This window comes from Rhinopithecus bieti, unplaced genomic scaffold, assembly GCF_001698545.2.
Source record: "Rhinopithecus bieti isolate Rb0 unplaced genomic scaffold, ASM169854v2 scaffold_1012, whole genome shotgun sequence".
NCBI lineage: Eukaryota > Metazoa > Chordata > Mammalia > Primates > Cercopithecidae > Rhinopithecus > Rhinopithecus bieti.
Genome location: NW_016803312.1, coordinates 1,887,608 through 1,895,781, shown reverse-complemented (window position 1 = coordinate 1,895,781; position 8,174 = coordinate 1,887,608). Strand labels below are relative to the sequence as shown.

Here is an 8,174-nt window from a genome sequence, read left to right as displayed (position 1 = left end):
TTGAGGTTTTAAGAATTTGGACTGGCTTCCTTGCTCCTCAACTTGCAGACAACTTATTATGGGACTTCACCTTGCGACTGTGTAGGTCAATTCTCCTTAATAAACTCCCCGTCATATATACATCTATCCTATTAGTTCCAACACTCTAGAGAACCCTTATTAATACAGAATCTGAAGACAGGAAAGAGAAGTTCACCTCTGACAATTATCTACTATAATGCACAGAAAAACATCTGAAAAATTAACCAAATTTTTTTTCTTTCTTTGCAGGGATTTTCATTGTTGTGGAGGTTTTTGTGTTAGTTTTTTTGTTGTTGCTACTGTTGTTGTTTATGCTCTTGTGGTGATACTATTGGTTTTCTGACTGTCATCCCCCAAAAGATACAAAGAAGGTAGTCTCTATGACACAGGAGTAGAAAGCTATAACAAGTGCAAAAGTTAAGCTGTAAAAACTTTAGAATGAGTTTTAAAATAAATACAATAGGAGAGTTTCAAAAAACTTTAAGACAGTAGGGTTCAAAAAACTTTAAAAATAGTAAAAAACTGTAAGCCACATTGATAGTGGCAAATAGTAAAATATATGTTGAAAATTGAAAAAGAAGATATAATAATAATACAATAATAACACATTTAAGAAGCACTCTCAATATGTAGAAGCTGAGGAAAAAGAGGAAAATGAGAGAGGAAAGATAATTGATATGGCAGACAGAGACTATGGAACCAACATTCAAATAATTGTTACTCAGAAAAAAAGTGAATAAATTGGACAAAAACAATAATCAAAGATGTTACAAAAGAAAAGTTTCCTGATTTAAAAAAAGGTCCATAAAAAGAGAGAAATAATGATATATCATACCTATTTTTATTTTTAAAAAGTAGTGTATAAAAGTCCAGGTACAAAAAATATATATGTAATACACTCAAGCACAAAAGTGATACTGGCCTCAAATTTCCCCTTTAAAATACAAAAAGCTAAAAAGTGATGGTGAAAATGTAGTTTTTTAAAGGCTATAAAGATATAATCAAATACAACATTTACCCAGCTAAAAATATGGGGAAAGATATTCTGATATGCACTAATTGAAATTAAATAATAAGAAAGAAAATTACTATAAAGGAAATATGTAATTACTGTGATAATAAGATTACAACAGTGGAAAAATGGAAAAATCTAGGTTAAATATAAGATTATCTAAGACATTATCAAAATTATTTCAAGGAGCAAAAATATGCTAATAACCATGAAAAATAATGAAAGGCCTCTCAAAATGTACCTCTGAAATAACCACTGAGACCAGTAAATTCAATATAAGATTTAATAAATAAATATCATGCTGTTTAAATATTTTCAGAATACATAAAATTATTTCAACTTCCCACATCTTTATATAAAACTAGCCATAACTCTGGTGGCAAAATTGTTATAAATAGTTCAAATAGAAATTATAATATAATGTGTCATAAACATACTTATATACACCTAAATAAATGATATAAACTTTTAATGTAGTTACACAACTCTAAATAAATGACATAAAATCTATTTCAAGATAGATTAATGTTTTAAATTTTTAAAAAATTTAACCAAAGCAGTATATATCCACAGTAGAAAAAAATTTTAAACAATTAAACACACATCTGCCTGTCTCATAAAAAAAGATAAAAAGAAAAACAGAGGCGGCTCTCGTGGAGGCAGCTAGCGCGAGGCTGGGGAGCGCTGAGCCGCGCGTCGTGCCTTGCGCTGCCCAGACTAGCGAACAATACAGTCAGGATGGCTAAAGGTGACCCGAAGAAACCAAAGGGCAAGATGTCTGCTTATGCCTTCTTTGTGCAGACGTGCAGAGAAGAACATAAGAAGAAAAACCCGGAGGTCCCTGTGAACTTTGCAGAATTTTCCAAGAAGTGCTTTGAGAGGTGGAAGACGATGTCCGGGAAAGAGAAATCTAAATTTGATGAAATGGCAAAGGCAGATAAAGTGCGCTATGACCGGGAAATGAAGGATTATGGACCAGCTAAGGGAGGCAAGAAGAAGAAGGATCCTAATGCTCCCAAAAGGCCACCGTCTGGATTCTTCCTGTTCTGTTCAGAATTCCGTCCCAAGATCAAATCCACAAACCCCGGCATCTCTATTGGAGACGTGGCAAAAAAGCTGGGTGAGATGTGGAATAATTTAAATGACAGTGAAAAGCAGCCTTACAACCCTAAGGCAGCAAAGCTGAAGGAGAAGTATGAGAAGGATGTTGCCGACTATAAGTCAAAAGGAAAGTTTGATGGTGCAAAGGGTCCTGCTAAAGTTGCCCGGAAAAAGGTGGAAGAGGAAGATGAAGAAGAGGAGGAGGAAGAAGAAGAGGAGGAGGAGGTGGATGAATAAAGAAACTTTATCTGTAAAAAAAAAAAAAAAAAAAAAAAAAAAAAAAAAAAAAGAACTTAACCCGATTAGACAGTCCTGTTTAGCAAAAAGAAGGACTGGGGAAATGGTTTGTTTAAAATAGCCTTGGAGAAGGAACACACTTACAGGCTGGGTTTTTGCATAGGAAAAATAAGACAGGGAATTGAATAATCAATAATATGCCCCTCATATTTGCTAAAGAAATGAAATAGAATGAATTTCTGAAGGGCAGAGATAAAATGAAAATGGACCGATAGAAGAAAATTACTCCATAGAAACAAAAACAAGTTCAACGGGGAAAAGTAGAAAGAAGCAAGAGCCAATTCCCTACGGACTCCTACAATCTCGAAGTCTCTGGCTGCCGTGAGAACTTCCCAGATCTTTGTAGTTCATGTAATTTTTCACACTTTTCTGACTTATTGATAAGATCAGCCATTTTTGCACTTTCTTGATTACATTCAATTTAGCACCTTAGTGCTCATATCCTATCTTGTATTACTCTCCATTTGTTTCACTTACATGAAAGACTCTCAAAGGGTTGAAGAGCCCAAGAGATTCCAAGCTCCTCAGCCTCTAGAAGATTAGACATCTACAAAGTTTTTTGACTGAGAAACAAATATGGACTGGGGAGATACTGGTTGAAAAAAAAGCATCTCAGAAAAAAAAAAAAAAAAAAGCCTCCAAAGAAGCTTCTCAGAAGCAGCAATGGGTGAGATATTGTACCCTGCAAAGGCTGAGCAGGAATCATTCATTTGTTCTCTTCCATAGTCAGTTCCTTAGTAGACCATAATTTCCAGTTTGTTTCACTGTTGGATGAAAGTTACAAAGAAAGTGAAAGTTCTGCAAAGAAGAAGAGAGTAACGAAAGAATGTAAAATGAGTGTTATATGAGAAAGTCAACAGATATATACTTGTTTCTTTTAAAGAACATAAAAATCAAGTGTCCCAATTACTGTCATCACCTGCACTTAAATTTGAACATATTCTCCTGCTGCAGAACAAAATACATAATCCAGTGTGTTTCCCTTTGTGTCTAAGCTGCCAGAAAAATTGGAGCAAAATTCATCAAGAATTTGTGTCAACTTCTCAATGTAATGCCTAGAAGTTTACATTAGTTCCAGTTCTTAAAAAATGCTTTGGCCAGGTTCGGGGGCTCACGCCTGTAATCTCAGCACTTTGGGAGGCTGAGGTGGGCAGATCACTTGAGCTCTGGAGTTTAAGACCAGCCTGGCCAACATGGAGAAACCCTGTCTCTACTAAAACTACAAAAATTAGCCGTGTGTGGTGGCGGGCACCTGTAATCCCAGCTACTCAGGTGGTTGAGGCAGGAGAATCGCTTGAACCGGGAGGCAGAGGTTGCAGTGAGCTAAGATCATGACACTGCACTCCAGCCTGGGCCACACAGCAAGACTCCATCTCCCCCTGTGCCCCCCACCAAAAAAAAAAAAAGGTTTTCTACTCGGGATGCTGAGGTGGTAGGATCACTTGAGCTCAGGAGGTCAAGGCTGCAGTGAGCTGAGTTTGCGCCACTGCACTCCAGGCTGGGCAACAAAGCGAGACGCTGGCAAAACAAAAAACAAAAAACTCTTTCCTTTATTTTTAAGTGTTTTATCCATGAGCCATTGAACATATTACAGATGTGGTTAAAAAATAAAAGTATGCATACATAAACATTGCTTTCCTATATAGAAGAAGGATTTTATAAAAAGGTCATCCAAAACTTTGTGTCTAGTTTAGAAGATCAAATAAGGAGAAACTGGTTCACAAAAGAATAAAAGAATTCACTCAAAAGAAAAAAAATTCTTTCTTGCCCATGATCAAACGTGGAAATGGGGGTGCTGACACAGACATCCCTGTCTTTGAAAACAGCAAACTTGAGAGATTTTATAAATTGTAAAGTGATCTGTAAGGCTATTCTCTTCTATAATTATTCAAGATGAGAATGCAGAAATAAACATTCGGGACAACGGAGGCATTCATCCATTTATTAAGATGGCAAGATTGGAAGATACTCCAAAGAATGGTCCATCTAGTCACTTGAAATATATTAGAGCAGCTTTCTTGCTAAAACAAACAAACAAACACCTGTAAATTCCTTTGTTATCTGAAAACCACTGCAGACGCATTTTTCTTTTGCCATGATTGAAATGATTTTAATCTGCCAAACATATCTCAGAATTCTTTCACAATCAGCTACTTTTTCTTTTTAACAGTCATGTAAATTTTTTAGTTCTGTGTATTTTATTTTATTATTATTATTTGGTTTAGAGACAGTGTCTCCTTCTGTCACCTAGGCTGGGGTGCAGTGGTGCAGTCGTAGGTCACTGCAGTCTTGAATCCTTGGGCTCAAGCTATCCTCCTGCCTCAGCCTCCCAAGTAGCTGGGACTAAAGGCATGCTAAAAATTTTTAAGACCTGTGAGAAAGTACACATGTCATAAAATTTACCATCTTTATTTTTAAGTTCAGTAGTGTCAATTACATTTATGTTGTTGTGCAAGTAATCGTCTAAACATTTTCATCTTGCAAAATGGAAACTTTGTATCTATTAAACAATTACCTCTCTACCCTGGCTTAGCCTCTGGTAACTACCACTCTGTTTTCTGTCTCTACAAATTTGACTATTCTAGGAACTCATGTAAGTGGAATCCTACATTATTTCTTTTTATGACTGGCTTAGCATAATGTCCTCCAGGTGCACAGGCAATATTTTACCCTTGATTTATTTATTCTGCTTTTTAAAATCACGAGCCTCTCTATGCCATGGGTTTCCCTGAAGCATGGATCCACTAAGCATGATGAAATAACATCCCACGCTGTGATTTGGCTCAAGGCTTTATTATTGCCATTGGACAGTTATAAAATGCCCAGATGTCTAGCTCAGGAATTACTTCATCTTACACAGTCCTCTACCCTGCAGGGATATCTAAGCTTGCAGCACTATGGTTAGGGAAAGATCAAAGTACAGAAGTCATTAAGACTGAATTTTAATACAATTAATCTATCAATTCATTGTGGATTAATTCATCCGCAATGAATTCATACATATAAGAAATGTCTCTGAAACATACCTACTATAGGCAATGCATGATGTCATGCACCAAAAAGAATAAGCCATGATCCTGGCCGGGAGAAATCTTATTGTGAAATAAAGCAAATATATTTTTGAATAACATAAGAGGTGGTTACAGGATTTTATGACTAACTGACAAGCTAAAAACAAAACATTAAGTGGTGTGTGCTGTGGAGGGGGAAGACATCCTGCGGGGCAGGTGGAGGAGGGAACAGGATTCACCCACAGCTCCTAATCCATTGTAGATACTCCATGATTAAGGAAGAAAGGAAGGAAGGAAGGAAGGAAGGAAGGAAGGAAGGAAGGAAGGGAGGGAGGGAGGGAGGGAGGGAGGGAAACAGAATGATGAAAGAGCTTTATGGCCCAGGGAATAGAGTGAGCAAATGCTTGGTGTTGAGAAAATGCACAATTAATTTGAGAAATGGTGATCAGACTCATTTGTCAGAAGGAAGGGTAAAAACACAGAAAGACGTTGGTAAGAGGGCGAGCCATGGAATGTGGCCCAGCTGGGGAGGGCCTAGAGCAGTCAAGTCCATGTTTGAATTTAATTCTCTAAGTAATTAGGAGCTATGAAGATCAATGAGCAGCAGTAACATGATTAATGTGGCATTTTAGGAGGATTAATCTGGCAGGTGTGCCTGATGGAGGAGCACAGAGGAGAGGGTAGGAGACGAGAGAGCAGTTTGCAGTGGTCTCGATGTGGTTGTGTCTGTGTTTTCTTGCCTTTGATTTCAAAAGAATAAAATAGCTTCTAAGAGATAACAATAGCTCCACCAGGACCTCACCCATCTTCACACTGGGCTTTGCTTATAGGAGGCAATGATTAAATTTTCTTTCTTTTTTTGAGATGGAGTCACTCTGTAGCCCAGGCTGGAGTGCAGTGACGCCATCTTGGCTCACTGTAACCTCTGCCTCCCAGGTTCAAACGATTCTCCTGCCTCAGTCTCCAGAGTAGCTGGGATTATAGGCATCTGCCACGATGCCTGGCTAATTTTTGTGTTTTTGGTACAGTGGGGTTTCATCATGTTGGCCAGGCTGGCCTTGAACTCCTGACCTCAGGTGGTCCGCCTGCCTCAGCCTCTCAAAGTGCTGGGATTACAGGCATAAGCCACTGTGCCTGGCCCCCGATTAAACTTTTTTTCCTTCCAAATTCAAAAGGAAACCATGTTTACTATGCTTCCATCTCCCCCTTCCCTCAATGTGTATAATTATTACAATTATGAAGACAGACAAAGAGGTTATTAAATAGTGGCTCTGTGTAAGTGCGGGCTAAGGGTGAAACACTCACCGAGAAAGCAGCCCTGAGCAGCCCGGAGGGGAAGGAGCTTGGGGACCTTGTACAGATTTGGACTGGAATCCCTTTTAATGACAGAGTTGTATTCTGCGGACTTAGGAGAAAACCAGCTCAAAGAATCCTGCCTGGTGTGCTGATTTTCATTTCGTTTGTCATCATTATTATTGTATTTTCAAAACGAGGTCTGCATGGATACATCATTTAAAAGCTATACAGTTGACTCTTGAACAATGCGGCTGAGCTGCCAGGGTCCACTTACAGGTGAATTTTCTTCTGCCTCTGCCACTTCTGAGACAGTAAAACCAACCCCTCCTCTTCCTCCTCAGCCTACCCAATGTGAAGATGAGAAGGATAAAGGCCTTTATGATGATCCAGATCCAATCCCACCTAATGAATAGAAAATATATTTTCTCCTCCTTGCAATTTTCTTAGTAACATTTTCTTTTCTCTAGCTGACTTTATTGTGAGGATACAGTACAGAATGCATAGAACACACAAAATATGTGTTAAGTGGCTGTGTTATTGATAAGGCTTCTGGTCAAGATCAACAGTAGACTATTAGTAGTTAAATTTTGGGGGAGTCAGAAGTTATACCCAGATTTCTGACTGAAAGGGGTATCAATGTCCCTAACTCTTATGTTGTTCAAGGATCGATTGTACATAAAAAAGCCATTTTCAGAAATTATTTGTTGCTTATTTCTTCAAGTTATCCAAATCAAAGGGTATTTAGTAATACTCGAATTGGTCAAAGGCTATTGTAAAGGCCTAATTGGAAATGCATATGTGTGTCAGTGTGTGTGTGTGTGTGTGTGTGTGTGCTGCCATTGTTCTCCTCTTCCTCTTCTTTCTCCTCCAGCAGGGTCGTATTATTGAAAAACACACCTTTATCTGCTACCTCAATAATCTGGAAGTCACATCTCCAAGCCTCTGCTGCTCTGCATCCCACCTCACCCCCAGCCCCTCCTATCACCAAGGATGCTGAGAGCTACTGTGAGTTGGCCAGACTCCAGCAGGGCATGGCCTTGGCCTGCAGTCTCAGTGGGGCATGCTTTCAAAGGCTCAAGCACACATACATGTGGGTATGGCTGCTTTTGGAAATTTTGTCTTCTCCCTGTGGCTTCTCTGAAAGGTCACTCACTGCCCACTGTGTGCTCCAACAAAGGTTCTGGGAAGATGTCTTGGGCTAGTTTCCTGCAGACTTGGGTGGATTCATTCCTAATTCCTTTTGGTTATTTTCCTCAGGTTCTCTTCTCTGTGGGTGAGCTCTGGCCTTTCCACCAGCCAGGTCCTACTTTGGAGACACAGGTAGGGCTTAAGGAGCCTCATTTGAGCCAGCTGGGGTCCCAGGGCTCACTTCCATTGATTTCAAAAACCGCAGGAAGAGCCAGTGCAAAGGGCATATACCCATGCTCCAAAGCTTC

General features: G+C 39.0%; 1 pseudogene across 1 annotated transcript; it reads left to right on the top strand.

Annotated features, from left to right (window-relative positions):
• The first annotated feature begins 1,683 nt into the window (after positions 1-1,683).
• On the top strand, positions 1,684-2,371 carry LOC108531207 (high mobility group protein B3 pseudogene; annotated as a pseudogene). Its single transcript, XR_001886093.1, has one exon. The product of XR_001886093.1 is annotated as a high mobility group protein B3 pseudogene (transcript).
• Positions 2,372-8,174: the final 5,803 nt, after the last annotated feature.